Source organism: Struthio camelus, chromosome 4 (assembly GCF_040807025.1).
Source record: "Struthio camelus isolate bStrCam1 chromosome 4, bStrCam1.hap1, whole genome shotgun sequence".
Taxonomy (NCBI): Eukaryota; Metazoa; Chordata; class Aves; order Struthioniformes; family Struthionidae; genus Struthio; species Struthio camelus.
The window spans coordinates 17,441,266-17,464,198 of NC_090945.1; the positions used below are offsets into that span (position 1 = coordinate 17,441,266).

The 22,933-nt window shown below is 39.7% G+C and overlaps 1 long non-coding RNA gene across 1 annotated transcript; it reads left to right on the top strand.

Moving 5' to 3' along the window:
• The first annotated feature begins 5,635 nt into the window (after positions 1-5,635).
• Positions 5,636-16,375, top strand: LOC138067032 (uncharacterized). The gene is made up of 6 exons (XR_011140701.1): positions 5,636-5,747; positions 7,376-7,454; positions 8,015-8,177; positions 13,407-13,466; positions 13,870-13,948; positions 16,238-16,375. It is a non-coding gene; the product is annotated as an uncharacterized lncRNA (long non-coding RNA).
• The last annotated feature ends 6,558 nt before the right edge of the window (positions 16,376-22,933 follow it).

Sequence of the window (22,933 nt, forward strand, 5' to 3'; positions counted from 1 at the left end):
CTGTGAATATTAGTGAAAGTACCTTTTTGTTCATATGAATACTCATGAAAAGCACATTTGGAGCCCCTGGCTCAGCTTTGCTTAATCTAATCAAGAAGGAGAAAGTCACATGATGAATATTAGGTAACCCGTTGCACAATTTGTGAGTGACCATTAAACCTTTTCAGATAGTAAATATATTAATAACTTGCAGTGTGCTTTCAGATAATTCATGAACATAGTAGCTGTTCTCTAGTTCTAGATGTTCTTCTCTCAGTTAGTGAAGAACACTGCAAGATGAGGAAAATTTTCTGCTGGGAAATAAAGACATCTGAAAGAAACTTTAGACACGCTGCTTTCTCATAAGGCAAAACAAAAACTTGATTGCCTTCAAGCGTGGAACGTGGAAAGAGCTTCCATTATCTGCATTGCTCAGAGGTTTTCTGACTGAAGAAGAATACATCCAGGTGAAATGGTCCTTATAGCCAGACTGTCAGAAAGTAGTGTTGCAAGTACACCTGTGAAAATTACAAATGAACTAACAACCCTCACACCTGCAGGTTCCTTTCAAACACTATTGCCAATTTTATTTATGCAAGCTCAGAGAAATACAAGATTTGTGTGGAAAAGTGCGTATTTCTGAAATCCCTTTGAGAACACATGGCAAAGCATTTTTTTGTTTTATATGTTCATGTACTATGTATTCCATATGTTTTATTTAGGCGAACTTTTAACCGCAGATTTCTGGGTCAGATGGCTTTATTTCTTATTTGTAAACTAAGCTATCTAATATGGCTCAGAATATTTTTATCGTATGGTGCAAATCAAATTAACTCACCTGTTCTTCAGGCTTTCAGTTATGGGGAGTTTTCAGCTCAACAGTTAAAAATAAGCCTTGAGCAGGATAGGACCATAAGGGAGCAGAGATACTACAGAACAATGCTTAGGGCCCCAGAACTCTGCGCCATAAGATTACTCATTTTTCGTTCTTCTAAAACAAGTTCTTGGTCCAGCTAGCTATTACTGATGCCAAGCTGGCATCTACAATCTATAAACACCCAGAAAAAAGGTAACTCCCGGAACTGTTAACTGGTCTGAGTGTCTCCGTGCATCTGATACAGGAGGATTTTGTTTATTTTTCCAGTGAAGCAGCTGTGTCTTGCCCAACAGAGATCTCCAGAGCAGTGCCTGCATCCCTGTTGCCAGTGCCTCCTTCCCACTGCGGAATGGTGCGATGGGGAAACTCTTCATTATCCCCCGTTTGTCAGGAAGCTTCATCCAGCCAAGCAGGGGGGTTAACTCAGAAGCTGATGTTAGGTAAAATAGAGGGAAGAAAAAGAGGCATCAGGATACCGATTTCCTTTTATCTTTTGTTTGCACTCCAAATCCTACCTGCAGCCTATCTGAATGGCTCCTTCCTCCTCCTTCCCCCTCCTACCAGCATGCAAGCCGAGAGAATTACTTCCTTTAACACTCATAGTTCAGCAGAACTCAGCTCATCCAGTATCTAGGAAGAAGGATCTTGTAGTTTGCTTGAAGCAGAGGATACCTCCTTTTATCGCAAGGCAGTCTTGAGTGCAGTCAGTTACTTACTTCTACTGACCCCAGCAGGAGGGGGGGTGACCCCTGGGACCAGCAAAACCCATGGTGAGCAGTGACCACCCCAAAGCGCTCTGTAGCGTTTCAACTACTCGGTCCAGTATTTTACTCTGAGGTCTGTGACGTCACGTCTGTCCTTTGCAGCTACAGGGGACATTCAGTCAGTATTTCTCTGAGATCTCTATCAGTTCAAAAAGACTGATCACTGACTAATCCCTTTGTCTAGGCTGAGACAGTTTTGAAGACCTGCAGCCAACCACAGCAGGCATTGGGACGTAGTGGACTTCAGGTTCCTGGCCCTGGGCACTTGTTTTCAACTGATCAAAAACCAGATATTCACATCCTTGCCCATTAGGAAACAGAATCGCATATAGAGACCACACATTTATATAGAGAACTTCATTTATATTCCTACTTGGATATCATAACATGTACCCTCTTAAACGGTACTGTTGGATTTGATACTGTAGTCTATAAAGAGTCTGTAACGGGACATAACTATGTTTGGCCCTTTACCAAAGCAGTTGGTACTGCTGCTTTTTAAAAAGCATAAAAAGCACTTGCTTGCAAGACTGACCTTGGAATGGACTCTCTCAGGAGCTGAGGAGACTGCAGATCTCCACACGTATGTTCCAGGTGCCATGTGCGTTTCTCTTACTTTCCCCAACATGCTTCTACTGCTGCACAGAGTATAAGGGAGAGGTCGCGCACTGTTACAGTGTGCCCACGTACTATGTTGTTATAATAAGAGACAGTGATGTTTAACAGGAGAAGACTAGCAGGAAGATTGCGGTGAACTGAGCCCAGTGGAGAGACATTTCATCTGCCTTAATCCTTAAAGGAGAAAGGTACGATCCTGTTGCTTTAAACTGCAGGGGAGGTGGGTCATGATGTGAGACTGAAGACGCAAAAGGAAATGTGGTGTGTTGTGGTATACCTTCACTCAAATGCCTCTGTTGGACCCTAAAAAGGGCAGAGCTATGTTATCCAGTGGATAAAATCAAGAAAACTGGATCGCTCCCAAGTTGAGTTAACTCATGCCAGCCTTGTAAATTAAAAACAGATTCCATCCCAAAATATTCATCTAGGGCAGAAATTAAAGCTATTCCTGGGAAACATAGTATCATGGCCAGAATTCTTGTGTGCTGCTTTTTTTAGATAACTACAGGCGCAATGTTTCAGAATTATAGTGACTCAGCAAAGGGTATCCATACTAGACTGAATTATCATCTGTATTTCAATAAACAAAGGATGGCTAATCGTTCATTCCCCCTCTTCAATTCTAAAGTTTGCTTTTGAACCATTTGGGGTTTTCATGCCAAGTTTTGCTGGTGCCACAAATTTCGGTGAACAGGCATTTATGCCCGTTTCTCTGTACGTTTCATAGCTCAACCTCGGTATGTAGTGACAACAACATCACTAGACAAATGTCTGCAAGGTACTAACGTAAGCAATATCTTATGTGTCCAGTTTGGCAGAGCCCGATACCACTGATACAGGCATGGATTTGATTTCTCTGTAACCAGCTTAGCCCTCTAGGAAACTTAAGGAAAGGTATCAAAAATAGGCACAGAGGGAGGGAACGTGAATGCTGAAGCGCAAACATCTCGGAGGACCAAATTCTCAGAGCATATAAACTGAATACCAATCTCTAGGAGCTGCAGAGCTCACCTAATGTGTGCCCATTCTAGTTTGTAAATCTATAAGGACGTAGGCACTTACAGATTTGTAAGTGTTAGGCATAGCCTGCCTTCATGTGCCCTATAATTTATTAGGCATCTGTACGTGGATGTTTTGTGCCCCCAGTTTGGAACTGTCTCTAAAATTTATCTCCGATTGTTTTCTTTTTACAATTGTAGTCATTAAGATCAGGGGTGTTTTTGTTTTCTGTTCCTGCTAGATTTAGTATGTCACGTGTGGAATGCTCCGTGCAGAACAGAATTCTTTTCCTTGAAGCGTGAAGGAAGCACCAGAAATGACCTCTGTCGTTTACATGCTTATGAAATAAAACAAAGGAAAAACATATTTTTCCTTCATTACTGGAGGAAGCTGCAATTTTGACTCCATCTTCAGTCTTCTGGATAATTAGTCTTCTTGGAGAATGTGGCATTGTTTGTCATTTATGCTTCCAATTCCTATTAGTGACTGGCTTTATGTATTGAGGAATTCCTTTTTTCTTTTTTTTTTTTAAGTACATGTATAGAAGAGTGTATATAATTCCTTTCTTTTAATGAAGTATTTTGCCTATAGATTAAGAAGAACAGTAAAGGAAAGAAAACCTTTAAAAACGCTGGTGTTCCAGCTCTATTTATAACTCTGTGTATCAGCTTATTGGAAGAAGGAAAAGAAAAATCTTAGGAGCTCAAACTGTACAGAGAACTTGCGGGTTCCTGCCCAGATCCTTGCAGGTATCTGACATGTAACTCTCTCAGATTTCATTAAGGGCCTGGCTTATCCTTAGTTAAATAAGGAAGCTGAAGACATTGCTGAAACGTATATAATATATTTAACATTCTTTTGCATTATTTTTAATTGCTGTGCCTTCAGTGGAGTCTAGTCAGGACTGGTGTTTTGAATGGGAGATGTTGCAAGTATGTCAATGAATGCTTAAACTTCTAGTGCTTATCCCTTATGAATGTACCTACTTTACACGCATGGATTTTTTTTTTTTCTATTTGATGGAGCTAATTTGAAATCTAAGGTTCTGTCAGCTCCCCAAGATCTGAACGCTGTTAAGGGAAACCATTCCTCTACAAAATGTCAACAAATAAAATCAGAGTTATAATGAGGAAAGGTGTTAGTATTCAGTGACAGCAAAAAAAAAAACAAAACAAAACTGTGCTTTCCTTTAAAAGCCAGTGCCTTAAAATGGAGTTGATAAAACACAGAATGAAGTGTGCAAAATTCACTAACTCTCTTCAGATCGTAAGTCTTCATATAGCCACTGCAAATATACGTACATATAACTAGTTATTGAGATTGACATGAAAAGCTGATGCGGATGTGGTGACGAAAGCAATAGAGACCACTAACAAGTCACAATCCCATTACAGAAGTAATGTATTCTGCATAACGCTTGAACACATCTGTTACCCCAAAGAATGAAAGCTGATTTAAGTTATTAGGCAGAAGCTAGCATCCTTGATAATGGCAGCGCTACTTTGCTTCCCAGGAAGATTATTAAACTGACCAAAGCGTTTCTCAGATTTGATGGTCTGCTGAAGATATAAACATACAAGGATTTCTGCAAATCATCAGTGAAGCATTTTCCAGCTTCTGCAGCGCTCAGCCACTGAGGTTGCCAGGAACACTCATGTCAAATTATTTACCATCATTGTGAAAACGCCACCACCATTGAACACACGGATGGCTCTCCCTGCAGCGCGTGACTCTAGATCGGTGCTTCCAGAAAGCTAAATTCAATGCAGTTCTGTGAACTACGTTGTAGACTCTTGTGCATTTTTCTTCTTGTTTCTTATAAAATTAAATATTGGTCAGTGTCAGCTTTCCAGAGCATTTTCCGTAATGAACTTTTGTCCTTCAGGTTATCAGCAGCTTTGAACTTTTTGGATTGCCAATAAAAGCTCGTTCTCTTTCTTTTTGAGAAGTTAGAGAGGCAGCCGATGGTTTCCTGGAGGTGTAGCACATGACTTCTGTGTATTGTCGTGTTGTCATTCAAACACGTTTTTGCCAGGTAGTTTGTACTGGCTTGGGAATATGCAGTTCACAGCACTGTATGCATTTTGCTTGAACGTACTGATGGCTCTTAAAAGCAGCGGGTGCAGCAGAGATACTCAAACAGCAAAGCAGCTCTGTGCCCAAGGGAACGCGCACTGAGAAGGCCAGCTTGCTTTCTGAGGTTGCTCTGCAATGTGATATTATTGGCAAGGAGGCAGTTTTGGAGAAACCACTTTTAAAGCACTTTTAAAAATTTGACTTATTTTCCCCCTCACTTCTGCCTTCCTCAGAAAGCATGTGTTATGTTTCTGAAGGCAAAACTTTGTCTATTAACCACCATGACTGTTAATCCTAGCCTTATTATGAAGGTTGGCTCAAGTACAGCCCCACTTGGAGAAAGAATCGTGATATATGTTAGAGATAGACATGAGGAACTGAGGATGCTGGCGAACAAGGTGCTGATTCCTGAGAAATATTGTCTACCGTGACAGGTAAATACAGTTTTATTTTATTTGTAAAATACCACAATGTAGGTAGAAATTTAAGAAAAGCAACCCTTCTTCCTTCCCTGGCCATGAGGACATGGGTCTTGACCCCTTTTTGCCCTCACTGCGCTCTGACCCTGATTTAGTTTTATGAATTTTCTTTCTCAGAAAGTGGTAACTCTAGGAGGAAGAAATAACACCAATCATTAGGATTTTTCCTAGAGGGGGGTAGAAATGTGTATAATGGTATGTCTTGCATTGTGGTCTGTTACTGATGGTTTCATTGGAAGTTTTTATTGAAAACGTTATGTAAAGGAAATAAAAACGCCTGCAAACAGCTTGCCTAATACTTTAACTGTAAAGTATAAAGAGAACAAGTCTCTCAAAGGTAGAAATGTTTCTGAACTCTCACAAGGTGTGTTTTGTTAATAATCTTAGGGTCTAGAAAGACCAAATTATCAAGTCTGGTACTTAACACCCCCCCACCACCACCACCACCACCACCCAACAAAATAATCGTTCGGTCTAGGATGGAGTTTTTATGAGCAGTTTATAATCCATATCAAAATAAGAATTTATAAAGGAAGTGCTGACACAAATTTAGAACAGGATCCAATAAAAACGTCGTCTGGCTTCTGGAGTACAGAAACCTGCATAAGGTCACAACCCTTGTCCTCACCCCCTGCCACCCAAAAATGTGTTTTAGTGGGATGTATGTGGATTTCTGTGGTGCCAAAGCCAAACAAAAGAGAGACCTGGCCTGTGATGACAGCAATGCAAATGTGTCCCTCCGTGTGTTTTACAACTTTTGCTTATATAATAAGTGACATGATATTACATTCCGGAGGGTAAGAAATAGTTTTCTGACACAGAAGGTTAGAGAGGAAAAATAAGACTTTATGAGTTAGGTTTGAGTGAGTGACAGATGGAGTGAGAAAAACAGATTTATTTAATGTTATCTGTACTTAAAAAAAAACACAGAAATTGGGATGTGTCTCCTTGCTGATTTTTCCAAGCAAACACAAGCTGTAGCAGTGGTGCTGTGTGGCAGGAAATTATCTGAAATAATGAACTGGTCAAGTACACTAAAACTGATACTCTTCTCATCAGCATCCAAAACATGAAACCTGCCAGAAATTTCTAATTGCAGTATACTCTGTTCAAATTATTTTACTACTTGCCAAGAATGGCTTTGAAATTTTTGGCAGAGTCTTCCACCAGGAGGAAATAAAACAAAAGAGAATGAAGTGGAGCACAATAAAGTCAGTCCCTTAGAAAATAGCAGGTTTTGGGGGGTTGATCCCTTTATGAAGAGCTGATAACTCTGTAACTTATACTAAGTAACTGTAATCAGAAATAATTTATCAGAGATAAAACACACTCAGCTAAAAAAAACGCTCCAAACTTAAAGGTAGTTCTTGTTAGAAGAGCTGCTTGAATGTTGTGATATTCATGAGGTATGTTGATATTCAACATCCAATAAGATGTCTTTCCGTTCATTTAGCTTGGTGGACAACTAAGATCCATGAAATAACGTACTCAGAAATGTCATTGGCTAAGTCAATTTTAGATTACGCTATCATGAATAACTCTAAAATAGAGTTTTAAAATAGTTCCACAAATTTGTTTCACAGCTCTACGTGAAGAGGACCATAGTCTTGCAAGAAGAGTGAGTTAAAGAAGATTTTTAATCTGGGACTAATGTGCAAAGGAGTAAGTAGAATCGAATTCTTTTTGCGATGTCCTTTATTTCCTGTGCGCACACAAGCAAATTATGAAATATCTCTTTGCCTTCGTCTACGTATTTGAAATGGGAACAGCACAAACAGTATTCATAGGATTCATCAGCAAAAGCATTGTGAGAATATTTTCATTTGAGTTCACAAAGTGTAACCTGAGTAGAAAGACGTTAAAATACAGCTATTAGTTCTGTCTAATTGGATTCAAGGCTCTATTTGGTGTAACTGTTCTTGTTATAAAACGTAATACGCTGAAAATCAGTTTCAGGCTCTTTTACCTATTAAGCCCTTGACAGCCTCTTTGGGGCATCAAAGCATGACGGATCAAAGATGTTCTTTAAATAAAGTGTTTCTGACTCCGGACATTGTTAGTGCTTGTGACTCGCTGTTCCTATACAAAAACTCCCCGGAGGTTTGAGCTGCGCAGCTACGTTTCAGCCCTCCGAGCGGATCCTCAGCCTGTGCTTCGCTGCCTTGGCCGCAGCCTCCCGCTAATGTGCCTCCCGCTTCCTCCGACACCTCTTCTTTTGTCAGGGCTGACAGCAGGAAGCACGACACGTCTCTGGGTCTGGCACAGGCGTGCCAGCGAGGACTGCGCTGCGAGAGGAGGCAGCGGGGTGGCCTGCCGGGGCAGCTCCCTCCACCGCGGCAGCTCCCCGGAGACGCGAGAGGGCCAGCAGCTGATTAGAGGACCCAGGTCAGAGATTCTTGAACTCAGAATTTGGCAGGCGAACGGAGGAGGAAGGGATTTTACAGTATTGTGTTTTAAAATGCATTTATTCATAACTTTGAAAGCTGCAGACATATTGTGTTACTGTGTCAGGATCTGAAGCAGATGTTTAGACTTTACAGAAAAGGATGTACGGAGAGATTTTGAGTTTTCCTGTAATTTTAAATATTTTTACCTCTAGTTTTATGCACTGATGCCTACAGAGAGACAATCTATGTAAATATATCAAAATGCCTGAATAGGAAGGGTTTTTTTTCACCATTAGGCTAAGTAAATCAAGATGAACGCATAGTCTTCTGCCATAACACTGGAGCCAACGCAGTGCGTCATTTGCTAAGAAGCTTGAAAAGGAAAGGGTACAGGAATCACTAAGGGTAAGATTTCTCAGAGTTTTCCAAAATGTGATCACACCTTAACAGAAGGGTTACATCACTGATCAGTTTATTCATTTCATAGTTGTTTGGGCTGTCTCTGTTTCCATATGTATTTGCATAAGAGATGTTGGTGAAGCCAGACCAATTAGTAGGTGGAAAAAAACTATGTTATAGGAAAGGAATAATGTCTCCTTAGTTTTCTGTTAATATGATTTATTAGGTTTTTGTAAGAAGGAAATACCTACCGCACCACTGTCCCTGAAAGCCACTGGAAAAGGTTCTTCAGTCAGCTCTACCAGTCTTCACGTTGCATCTGTCTGCTGAAGAACGTGTACAGGGAGCATCTACCTGTGTGTTTTAGTTCAGCTCAGGAGTGCACTTTTGAGGAGAATCTCCCAGTTGTCTCCACTTACCTTGCTCTGATTTGCGTTGGCAAGTGATCTTGGAGCACGTGAACTGGATTCCTTTCACATGAAACTACACTGGAAGATATGCTCCAGCATGGAGGCTAATGTGCTCCAGCTGCTAGAGGGCTTTCAGGCCCTGGGATCAAACTGGTCCAAAGTTTAACCAAAGAAAAAAAAAGTCAAAAAGCCCTACCCTTCAAATGTCTACAGTATGGACTGTGGGTCCTCAGCAGCAACTTAGTCCTGAAGTACTCTTCCTGTTGGTCTGAACTACGTGCTAATGTGGATGTATGTGCTTAGCCTCAGTAACCATTGTTTTTAAGAGGTTCCAGTTTCAACTTCTGAGGTTTCATATTTGTACCCGGAGTTCTGGATCTGTATTGTCATTTTCTAATGAGATTTGCAACCATTAAGAAACTACCTTGAAGCCATCTTAAAGAAGAAAATGGAAGATGACTGAAGTTTATCTATCTCTTTATTTTGTTACTGGTTTGCAAGATACAGGAAAAATACCTGTAGAAATATATGAAATCAAAGTTGCTCTGTTCTCAGTTAAATATTTAAGTGACTGTTTTGTAGAATCTGATTTAAATACCTTGATTAGAGACAGGTCAGAGACAAACTCCAAACACAGGAACACTGTTCCAAACACTGAGGAATTCTAAGTAGAAGTCAGAACCTCTCATTTCGTCCCTTACCTAATATAAACAGAAAATATATTCACTGCTTATGTGGGCTAGTTTAGGTTTCCTCATCTGACTACTGACTCCTGCAGTAAGGAGCTCTGCTATCTTCTCGGAGTTCTTTGCTGAAATACTATTTTAGATGAAGAAACATTGTAGATATTCTTTACTTGTATATAACGATAATTGGGTTCTGATAAATTTGCACTGATCACTGTTGATGCAGTTGATTGACAGTTCTGGAAAAAAAATTTTTTTTGGCTGTGTTATGAACTAGATTTCGCCAAGTGGCAGATGTTCACAGAAAAAAAAAAAGGTTGTGACTCAAGTGTTATAGAGGGATTTTAGACTCTGTCTTCACCTGGTCAGTCTAAACAAATGTCTTAATTCTGCTTGCTGAATCTTTTATTGAGTGCCAATACACAGGTAGCAAAATCACTGAAGAGAAGCTTATTTGGTAGAGTGTTGCTGTTTTCCTTGGTTAATAGGTATTCACTGAGTAACGTCGCTGTTTCTTTGACTGTCCCCGCTACAGTCAAACGCTGGCAGCCAGTTTGAAACCTGTATGTACAGGAGGAAATCCTAACGATTTGTATGCCACAGGTCTCCCAGGACTGAGTCTCGTAGAGTGAAAGAGACATATGCATGAAGCTGGGATGCATTGCAGACAGGGATTAGCCAATACAGAATGGTTCAGGAAAATAACACAAACCTGGCAAAATGTTAGGATAAGCGTACTTTACTGAAGAGGCATTTTTGCTGCTGCTGTCTGATGTGGCCCATATGTTTTACAGTAGCTACATGTATGGTAGTTGGTACTGCATCCAACACCGCCGTTTGTTTAGTGACTGCTTGCGTCCACTAGCCTTAGGTTTGTTTTATTGCTTCTGTTGTCACTTTATTTATTATGCTTTTATATGGCTTTAGAGATGTTCACAACACTTTATAAAACATAGAATTAGACAACCTTGTTGCCACAAAGAGCTTGCAATCAAAGCTCTGATCTTGCAGTGAACTTTTATCCAATGCACAGTCCCATTGAACTTAATGGGATGCCACACAGGAATACGAGTCTGTGCAAGCAGATCTCACTACAAGGTCTGGGCTTAATATACTGACTGTTTGACACTGATCCAAAGGTGGTGGGTGAGCATCCAGGCAAAAATGTGTGTCCTTACATCTTGGCCTATGTCAGAGCTATAATCTCTACCATTCATGTCATAGTGCAAAGGAATCTGCTTTCTATGGTTTGCATTGCTGTTAATCTTGCTAAAATAAAATATGGCACCTACTTGTGTGTCTGTGTGAACCATGTTGGCCTCCTTTTGTTGGAGTCAAGTAAAGAGACTTACTTAACTTAAATGGTTTGAGAACTGGGATCTCTTAAAATATTTTTTAATTTTCTCCTCGTTCTGGCACCAAGACAAATGTGTAGGTGAGTCCAAGAAAAATATGAAATATCCAAATATTATTTAACATAAGTCACGCAGGTCCCAAATTCCCAACAAGATACATCAGACGTAATAGTTAGCACACTCTATCCTTGCACTGGAAAAAAGCAAGAGCTGTAAAGCTGAGATTATCCTAAATGAGGATTATTCAAGTTTTTTAAGACCTCTAGCCACAGAGGAACTTGTGGAGACAAGGAGACAAGTTCCTCTGTGGCTAGAGACCTTACAGAGCTTGATTCATCCTTGTTATTCACGAGTCTTATTGCTTCTGAAAATAAGTCCATTGTATTTTAGTAGCATAAATGTTGAATTAAAAGTCTCACAGTAGGTATCTGAAATTGAAAATTTTTTGTCTCTAAAATTTGCCGGTTACAGTTTTGGAATAGTGATATGATTTCTTTTGTTCAAATTCTCTTTAAAATTAAAAAAAATCTACACTTCTAGTTATGGGAATCATTTGGTCGTAGTGAGTGTTTGACTTGAGTGGTTACTTCATAGACTTTTATATATAAAAACATAAAGCATGCAGTTTATTATAAATGTAAAGTCCGAATGTTTTAAGGCCTATGTCAAAAATGTGATTTAAGATCTTTTGATTCCTTACTAATTCTGGGATGACCTGGCAGGTAGTAAAGTCTATTTGAGCAATTTCTTTTTCTTTTAGCCTGTATCTCCCTGCCCATGCCCTAGAGAGCATGCAAACGTCACTAAAAATAAGGAACTTTTAGAAAAGGGCCTTGTCCTTAGCCCTCCTGCAGCGACCAAACGGAATAAGAGATGCAGCAGGTATTTCAGAGTTCATCTATGAAGGCGGTTTGTTTTCGGAGACTTTTAAAGCTGTTTCTATACTGTGAAGCGTGAGCACAGGCTTGATGCCCCATTGGCTGTACTGAGTGATCTACTGGGTGATCTACAGCAAATACGCTGTGACACCCTCTGTATCCATCTAGCTGGGTTTTCTCCCAAAGGGATTCAGTCCTAGGTGCAGTGTCTCCGCGTGGGAGCCCATCTCTCCCAAAGAAGAGGGGACGTGTGGGAGAGGGAGGTTTGTGTCACAACAGTGAGGCCACTTAATTACCTGAACGTGAAGGAAGGAGCTGGTGTGATGCCGAATAGCTGATACTACAGAACCAAATAGTGGAGAACTGTGTTCGTGACCCATAGGTAGGCCGTGGATTGTAGTTGTATGTTTTGTCTTACTAACCAACTTAGGCTAGCTGGTTAAGTTGCATTTTTTTTTTTATAAGTGCTTAACCTGTGCTTTGTGTTACGTTCTGTGACTTGGACTAATATCTGTAATTTTCAGGAAAACAAGGAATTTCGTTTCCTGCACTGAGTCCATCAGCTAGAATTGCTTATGAAAGTGTTAATTTCACACATAAGAAACCAAAATAATGGTACTAATCTTACTGGGAAAAAAAATGTTCCGTTTCTGGGAATTGTAATACGTTCTTTGTGTGGGGGACAAAGAGATAAGGGCCTCATCATCTCGGAGCTTAAGCCTATCTCTAGCAATCGTTATTCCTATGGGGTGGGTTACTTTGTATCTGTCTAACATGGGGTAATTTTCTAACATGTGGTTATTTGCATTTAGGACTGGACACTGTCAGAGACGGCGTGCTGAAAAGCTTAACTTAGGATCTGATCTGTCATAACACTTAGTATAGTCATGAAGTAGCTAACAAATTTCACATGAAAACAGGTGCCGAGAACATCACTGGCATATTTGTAATTGCCTTACCCTTCAGTTTCTCCTGGTTTTCTCTTGTCAAGCTCCTTGTACCAGTGAATGTTTTAACTGACAGAATTTTCGGCCTGACTTTTTGTGTTTTTGAAACGTTCATCAATTCAGGAGACATTTGGTGGAGCTGCCTCTTGGTATATCCCTCTATCAGTGAAAATATGTAGTTTAGGCGAGAAGGACAGATCAGCTTGAATCTGACTTTAGGCAGAATAAAGGAATGTTTAAAGGAAGACAAAGGAAAGGAAAAGGCGATGCAAGTCAAGGTCAAACTGTAATAAAAATAGTTCATTCTCAGATAGCATTTGAAAGACTGCTCTTAATGGGAAGGTCCTTGACTTTTTGCTAGCTGGGACTGGTGCAAATAGCCACGTTTTAACATCCAAAAGGGAAAATTTATCCTATTTTTAGATGATTTTTGTTTGTTTAACATCTCTGAAGATATGATCGTATAATACGAGTGGTACTATGTGCCAGAGTTCTGGAATCATTTCCACTCCTTTTCTTACATCTTTTTCTTTTCTTTCCCCAAACTTATAGATGTCTAGCGTTGAAAATGGCTAGTGACTGCATGTAATACCCATTTTTATCCTGCAAAGGGTAAGTAAAAGCCTTTTTGTGTGTGTGTGCGTGTGTGTGTGCGTGTATCTGTGTTTTTTATATTGATTCTTTGGGCTATGGCTTTAGCGCTTCAGAATAGTTCCTCATTTTGTGTAGCCAACTTTGCAGATTTTAGGGCTAAAAAAAGCCCTCAAAACTGTAAACATGTTCAGTCATATGAGAATCTATCAATCCATTACATCTTGGAAATGCAAACCATATTCCAAAGGAAAATGATAAATGAGAAGACAGTATGAAGCTCAACCTAAGTCTGTACTTGAGGCTTGTTTAGTCTTTTCTTGGCAACCACTTTAATCTTCTCTTCTGAGACTCCATATCGAGGGTGCCAGCTGTGTGGGCAGATGTGAATACTTCTTTCCCATGTTGCACATTCCTCCTCTAGGTTGCCATCCTTTTCAGAGCAAATCAACAGAATTGAAACGGGCAGAGGGGGAGTTACTCACTAGCTTTCTCCTGACAAGGTAGGCCTTTCATGTGTGTCTACCTCATGTGGGGAGTGACTGCTTGGGAATGGAAGGGTGGATAAAAGATATTAAAGAAAAGTTAACATGACGTGGAAAACATTTTATGCCATTGCCCTGAAAAGTACCGATTATGCATATCTCATGTATCGTCTAGTCTCTCCTTCTCACTTGCTCTGTCTTTCTTTCTCCCTGATTCTCTCTACTTCGCTTTAGTTTCTTTCCTCATTTTATTGTTAGGTACATTTACGGGAAACAGGATTTATGGTCTCCTTCTGCTAATAAATGTTAAGGAATATGACTTAAAGTGGGGAATGCACAGCAGGAGATGATGAACTCTTAATAAACAAATATCCTGTTTTCATGCAAATATTCTTAGTAACACAAACAAAACAAAGCAGAAAGAGAAATGCAGCCAAAGTGTTATACAAGCTGTAATGTAATTAAATAGGAGGGATTTCAGAATTTTCCAGAGGCCAAGAAGAGTTTCAAGTTATTCTTCAGACTTTTCCAACTGATTCCTTTGGATGGTTTCATCCCATAACGTTGGATAGAAGGTCGGAAAAGGAGAATTGGAAGAATGACAAAATAACCTGAGAACTTTGCAAAATTCTAACTGCTTGTCACACTCTGTGTCGTCTTCTCAACAAGAGGTTCAGGCCGTAAGACTTGGCAGACTATATTGCTTGAGGGTTTGAGGGTTTTTTTTTTTGTCCTTTTTTCTTTTCTTTTTCTTTTTTTTTTTTTTTTAAAGATCCTAAGGTCATGTTGTTATTCTCACTCTGGTGGCAATACCATCTTCTTCCACAGGCATAAGCATTATCTACAAAAGGTATTAATGTTAGTTAAGAAACATTCCGTTTACCATTTGTCCATATTAATGACCTGGGGTTAAATATAAAAGCTTTACAGATAGTGTAATAGTAGCAGAAAGACTGGGGAGTGATTAATGAGAAAGGAAAATCTGGATCACATGGTCATCTCTGCAACAAATTGCATGTCTGAATATGGCCAAATATGAACTTCCTACATCTAACTGGCCAAGGGGCAGCCATAATTACAGGATATGTGTCTCCTTCTCGGAAGGAATGAGTAAGGCATTGGGGATCAAGATGGATACTAACTGATCGCTACCTTCTGGACTGCTGCTGTGGCCAAAAGTGCTGATATGATCCTTGCACAAATAAACAAATGAGTCTTAAGACATGTTTTATTTGGTCCAGCAGTTATTGGGCATCCTTTTGCCCAGGCATCAACAATTCAGGATGAGTGGTGAAAGGCTGATGAGAAAACAAATGTGAGGATCAAGAAAGCATTAGGAAACATGTACATTTTATATTTATATTTATAATGTTCAGCCTGACTCTGAGAAGCTTGATGGGTACTTCAGTCACTGCTGATGCATACTTAGAAGGGGAATGAAACTTGAAAATTGCTGTTTTCAGTCTAGCAGAAAAAAAGCATCAGAAAATCCAATGAGTGCAAGTTGAAACCTGAATACCTTCAGATTAGAAAGAAGGTGCGTATTTTTAATTACCATTGGAGCAATTTATTGGAGCATTGCCAATTATTATTATCAGGACTGTAAACTTTGACAAAAGGGAACTAGATATTCACCTTAATCCAAAGAGCATTTTTTGCTCCTTGGGGAAGCTTTATGCCAGGGCAAATTAGCGTCAGTTTTGGCGCATTTTGGGTTGTGTAAATCTTAGTCCAAACTTTGTTTGGGACCAAATTCAGATCTGAACTTTGTGGCTAGTCTGTATCTTGCTCCTGGATCAAACCAAAGCCTAGCTCATGAAAACTCTTTAATTTCCCAAACAGTCACATATACAGCCAAAATTTGCAGCTGGCTGCAAACCTTCTATTGTGTTGAAACAATATCTGGCTTCAGCTATCTTCAGATTTGGAGGAAGTCTGGATTTGAACTTCACAGCTTGGGAGCTTCTGTTTTTTTGTTTGCTACACTCATGGGATTGGAAGCCTATACCCTGTGTACTGTTGTACAGATGCCACATGCTTACCGACTTTGGCACGGGAAGAGATTTTCTCTCTGCTGAAATGATATGATATGCTTACCAGGTTATTTCCAGAACATTCATACCATCCTTGGAAAGCATGTGGGACAGATATAATTCACTGATGATTTTATATCATTACAACTTATTATTCTTCCCTACGTTTACTAGCTTTCATTTAAATTGAGGGTAAATCTCTCTCAGAATAGTAATTGGTTGGAGGGTTATATTTGAAACTGAAGTAAATGTGTTTCTGACACTATTATGACAGGTACGTGATGTAGAAGAGCTTTGCAACATGATCCTGGTGGGGTGCGAAGGGAGCGGGCCTTTCCAAGGCTGGGAGCTGAGCTGCAGCTGCCTCTGGAGCAAGTGAATTAGGAGCCACGAGAAGCGGCGGGTGAGCAGCCTGGCTGGAGACAGGTATACAAGTTCTTCTTCCGTGCTCGGGCGCTCTTTCCTTTAAAATTTGTCATATTTGTAATAGTAAGGATAAACCACGGTTTGACTTCCCTTCAGAGTTCATCTCAAAAAACACCTAAGAATAATGCAGGCTGGGCCCGCAAGTCCAGTCCCCCATAGCTGGAAGCTGAGTACATGGTAGGTGATTATTTTAGGTGGCTTAATAAACACATGCTCTGCAGGCCCTTTGCTGAAGATGCCACAAACCTCCCCACCACCCTTAGACCCTCTAGTAGAAGACAGAATGCCACAGAATGTGTGATATCTTGTGTTTCCTTGCTAGCTACTTCTCATCTAGTGACGTCTGGCCAACATTTGTTCTGTTAGCCTACTGATAAACCTTTTGGCCTGAGCTGTTGAAGTGAAGATTGACACTTAATTTCTCAGATGTTGTCCCATCAGGTACCAGTGGTCATTTAAAAAGCTCCTGGAACCATTACCTTGGTGATTTTGAATCTGTACAAATATACTGACCTTTAAAATTTCAAGGCAGAGTGACCTGGGACTAAGGTTCCCTTTTGTAATCTAGTTCTTAAATTGTCTTGCACTTTTCATTTCAGTTTTAATTAAAGGATCCTGATGCTGGCAGACTTCCTGCTTTTACTTTTTAAAAATTGTAAAATCCATTTAATTTCTTTTGATCTGTTTAATTTCTTTTCTTATAGAGAAGTGGAAATATACAATATATTTTTCTTATATTCTTGACATATTATGTTCTTTCTCTTGATGTGTATTATATTGTCCTGTTTAAAGGGCCAGTATTGTTTCCTGGCTTCTAGTTGCCAGATACAACAGTACCGGCCAGTACTAAAATGTTGCCATATAGCACATTCAACTTTGTTGTCTTCCTTATTAGACTTGAAAATGTTTTTAATGAATTCAGGCTCTTAAATACCGCCAGGAAAACCCTGGGTACTGCGTGCTTTCAAAATTCAAATAAAACACACAATTTCAAGTTAACCCAAATTTTAGTCATATAAACATTTGATTAGGAATGAGTAAAACCTTATACAAGGATAAAAAACAAATGGATAAAAAACAAATACAAAGCATCTGTTACACAGTTTCTGTAATGTGATCTGTAGTATATTTAATTTCTGTTCTACACAGAGGTTTATACGAAATCACATGGTTTGATTTAAAGAGATATGATGCACTTTTAAAAAGCTAGAATTTTGCAGCAGTTATCCCTCCAGATGTTACTGTAGCATCACAGCTTGTGTTGTAAGTATCTGGTGCCCTGGACTGTTACTTTTTCACTTCAGTATGTTCAGCTGGCTTGCCTACTTATTAGTATTTAGCTTGCTTTCGCGGAGGAAGTCCTCATTATCTTTTTTCTCCTACTCTGCCTGTCCGAGGAAGGTGTTAGCACAACAGTTTACAGTATAGAAGGCAGCTCAGCTTTTTCCCCTCTTGACAACACCTACTCCATCGTCTTTTAGCATTTATGTGGGCTGCTGTGTGGAACAGTAGGTTGCTAGATATCTAGAGAGCTTTTCAAAGGTACACAGTGAAATTAGGGAGCCAACTTCTGCTATGCCTTAGCAGTGACAAGGTGTGTTAATTTGCACTTTGTCAGCCATTCCCCAAATGCTAATCTTTGCAGAAATAGCGCAAACATCAGCGCAAAAGCTACACACACCTTCCTCAAACCTCTCTAAAAGATTTAAAATAAGATTTTTTTAAAGTTTTGGACCAGCAACGTAAGTGGATTGAAATTTCCTGAAGCTGAACTTCATGGACCCTTGGATTGTTTGCCCAAATATTTATACTGGAAGGGGTGTAGTCAGTATTTGTTTGCTATCCTTTAAAAATTTTATTTATCTTCTGGTGACTTGGAAACATATTCCTGAATACTTTTTCCACATATCACATGTTAAATGCAGACCCCAAAATAGGCATTCCAATTTAATTTGTGTGTGACAGCTTTTGTCGTTTGATATAATGGCTTCTGGACCTACGCTTGGAACCCAAGACTGATCTCATTGTCAGCGATGGAAAATGTACGTAACTCTCTTAAAAACAGACAAAGATCCAAACTGGCCCTTTGGTGAAAAGCTGCCTGTTTTGGAGATCATTATTTTTTCAGGGTTGTGAGGTATTCTGCTAACATTTAATTTCTGTTCAGGGAATCTGTAATAATCTTGTTGTTTTGCTTGATCTGCTTTCCCTAATAGTTGTTATACTGGCTCTCTAGAGCCTATTCAAATGCTTTTAGCACTACTTGTTCAGGATTTTGCTTATTAGGATGATGGTCCTGCATGATCGCAAGGGCTGGCAGGGCTAACGTCCAGGAATGCAGAATAGTTTGAATGGGTTTTGATTCAAGGTGTCTAATGCCTGTCTCTTTCTTTCTCCTACTTTCAGAATATCTTGAAAAGCTTCATATTATTTGAAATCTCATAGTATGGTATGATGTTGCTGTGTACTGAATGGTTTGGTACTAGCAGCATCACCCCTGTATGCTCTGCGGCAGCTCTTGATTGATGCTGAGTACGTACGTCTGGCAATAGGTGTGTGTGTTTGGAGAAAGAGAGGGGGACACGTACACAGCTATTGTAAGTTTTCAGTCTTGTATTCCATTTTTTAATATTAATACTCATGCCTTCAAACACTTTTCTGTAATCCACCCTTTTATTAATTATACCTGTAGGCCTTTTACCATCCCTGACCCTGCTTCACCTCTCCATAATGAGTACGGTTGTTAGTCTTTGAGTAATTACACTTCCTTCCTCACTGATATTCTCAGTAGGGTTTCTGGCACCAGTTGAAGTTCCTTATTCTCACTTTTGAGGCTCTTGATAATCTTATATGTTTGTTTCTCTTGTCAAAGCAACTGACTTCTCTGCTCCCTCCCTGATGCGAACCTGGACTGCATATTTAACATGATATCTTTCTGGAGCTTTTTCAGAAGGATACTTAGCTTCTTTCTCCTTAAAAAAAAAAAAAAAAAATCTCTCTTCCAGACTCATCTGTAATACCTGTATGAAAATACTGGATCTGGGGCACAGATGTGAGCATTTGTCTGGCTATTTACAGTAATCTGGAAAAATACAAATCTCTTTATCATATTTGTGCATTGTTTCTGCATTTATATACATTTTTTGAATGGTGCTTGGTGCTCTAGTCTGTTTACCTTGAACAGGGCATAGGACTGAAAGAGGAGCAGGGAAAGGCAATAAGGAGATGCTTCTGTATAAGGCATGGTTGAATAGATACAACTCTTCAGCCTGGAAAAGAGATCATTTAGGAGACAAAAGGACAGAGGTCTGTAAAACTGTAAATGTCGTGGAGAAGGGACTGGAAGAGGGAATGATTGCTCATTGTCTCTTCTAATACCAGAACTGTGGCTCTTAATGCAACTGGCTGGCAGCAGGCTCAAAACTAACCAAAAAGAGTAGCTTCACATAGAGGTCCTCTGCCCTAGGATGCTACATGCTTAAAATTTACTTGGATTCTGTAAGTGGTCAGGTAGCTTCACAGAAGAAAAAGGAAAGATATAGGTCACTGACATACTGGTTTTGGATCAGGAAGTTCCTAATTCCCATAACACTGGAGGCGATGAGCATATATTGGGGAAATATTCCTTCATGCTTCCCTAGACATCTGCTAATGGCTACAGGAGGAGACAGGATGCAGGGACAGGAGGAGCATTAGTCTGACTTGGCTTGTGCACTGCCCAGGGAAATTTAATTCTGTCATTGCCTCTGTGGCAGAATTTTTAAATATTCAAATAGCTTTAACCCAGTGGTGCCAGCGAGCACTAACTTACTTCACCTAATTCCTGTCATCTCAAAGGTAGATGTCTTACACCAGCTAGCTGTTTAAGCTTCTTCTATTGTTAGTGGAGAGACCTCTGAAGGTGTCTCCTTATGTCATGAGATCAGTTGAGAGGTAAATTTGCTCCTAATGGCAAACTGGTTTGGCAGTCTGGAGCTCCATGCCAGCCCCTGAAGGGGTGTATCGTCAATGTGTTGACACTCCTTTTTCTGCTCCCACACATATTTCCACTGGCCCGTTTCCCCTACCAGCTATATTTGTTTCCATCTTTGCTATTTGGCCAAGCAGGCCCAGTTGCTTTCTACTGCTTGTTCCTCATACAAAATGTCTCTTTCCCTTCCTAGTCTCTACTTGGTCTCCATCCTCACACTTCCAGACTTTGCATCCAGTCTCAGCTTTCCACCTTCGGGTTTAAGCCAAGGTGCCATGGAGGATAAAAAGCGTCATTACAAGTTCTCTTCTTATACTTTAATTGCAGGAAATGTTTTGCTCAGCTGCATGTTACAGTGCGCTGAGAATAGAAGGAGTCTTCAGGGAAATTTGCAGTTCAGTTCCAGCTTCCAATTTGTGCTGGGCTTGCTTAAGTAGTCTTTTTTTCCTCATAGGAGTCTGGGTGGGCCAAGGTTAGGCAGATTTTTACAGGTGTAGCTGCAAGAGTATCCTTGACACAGAATAACTTCCCTGCCCAATACCAAGCTCGGTTTCATGAGTGTATTAATAAGAAAAGCTTATTAAAATATTATTTTTTTCAGCAGGAACAAAATACTGTATTTTTCCCCTGTCTGTTCCTTAGAAACAGGTAAATGTTTTTGACTGAAGCTTCCGAAAGTAGTCCTGTGAAGCAGACCCCTGCTTTGGGAATCGTCACATTTGGTAGTCTCGTATGCAACTGAGAACCAACACTATTATAGGAAGTTCTGAGCTTCTCTAACATTATGCAGTGCTTCAAGGCGCACAAGTCCCTTTTAGGAGGGGACTCAGAGCGATATACTATACAGAAGCTTTTTAAAATTCTGTGTTTAACTTAGAAATTGGGTGTAATCCTAGTAACACAATTCACTTTAAATCTTTTGAATTCTTTTGAAAGTTCTGCCTTGAAAATATTAACGTGACAGGGAAGTGTCAGCTGTTTGTAACTCTGGACAGTTTGTCAGTGGGGTGCTTAAAACACTGGGTATCATCATTGACTGCATGCAGAGATTGTGCAGGAGGGTTAATCAGTGGACTAAAATAGAGGCACTGGATTTTTTCTTACATTCTGTTATGAATCATGTCTTTATGTCAATTAAAACCATCTGTGCCTGCCCATTTCAGATGATTTATAGGTGTGCGTCCTCTTTCTTCTCAAACTTTCCAAGGAATCTTAACCTGGTATAAAAATACTGGAAAAAAATACTGAATTAAATAAGTATGGCACATTCATCCCAAGGATTTTATGTCATGGAGGGTAACGAGAGACAGTTATGAAATCATATAATGGTACAGTTTGGAATTACAGATGGACCAGTAGCAAGGCCTGTGACTGAGGTTGCCGGAGTGTGATATAAGAGTGATGGGAGCTTGTCCGGAAGCCTACGTAAACCTGTTTTTCTGGAGAACTGAAAGAAAGCTAATTTCTTGAGCCTTAAAGTGTATACAGTTAGGAAGAAAGAGAGTGTGATAGTGTTCTCTGCAGCGAAAGATACATTGTCAGTTCCATCTTACTGGTTTTACTAGGTTTAGCTGTATTCTGTGATAGATGGAAACAGATATCCCTTATGCAAGAGCAGCAATGGTTTTGAGAATGTTTCTGTTTTAATTAGGAGAGAAAAGTCAAACTTTTTTTTCGGGGACACACCTGTCAGGTTTTTTTTTTTCTTTTAATAGAACTGTTTTTAGGCTGTGGAGAAGCCAGAGAAGGGAATTTTCTAATGGAAACTATTTTGTGGTTTTCTTCTGGAAAGTTATTCTGGCATACAATTTCCATGTAGGATTTATTCGTGTCCTCTGTGACCTATAGAGACAAAAATAGATAGTTATATTGACTCACGAATCTGCAGCTGGTATTTCAGTTACTATCCCATACGGTCACAACTTATGAGAAGTATGACAAATTCTCCACCAAGATATACATCAATAGTAATCAGGCAGCAATAGGACTGGCATTATTCCCTTCCTTCCTTCCTTCTATTCTATAACACCTTTCAGTGCATTGCAGGGGAAAAGTCTGGGCGTCTTTCAACTTTCTGATCTTTAGTTTTCTTTCTGAGGACAGATTCTGTGTGAAATCTGATAATGTAAGAATCTTTGTTTTCATTTTAAAAGAAGGGAGGAGAATGTGACACCAAACAATTTCTCTATGTTTCTTTTTCAGCGGGAAGGATTTTTAGGCGTTTGAACAGTCTGTTGGTCACTGGGACAGGGCAGCTGCCTGTATCAGAATCTCCAAGAATAATGCAGAAAGTTTGGCTCCTAAATGTGGCCGTTAAAATATTTCATATGATTTGTCAGCAGAACTATATACCTAAAATGGTCCATAAATGGTGCATATGGAAAGTTTCTAATGATAATAATTGTTTCAGTACTTATTTTTAATACACATTTGTGAATTTATACTTTCGCAATATTTCACTTATCTTCAGCTAAGCCTCCCACTTGTGTTCCGTGTCAATAGATACATTTTGCAGTGGGAGTTTATTGCTAGGAATTTGTTCGGGTTCACTGTCACACTTAAGGCAGCAGTTTC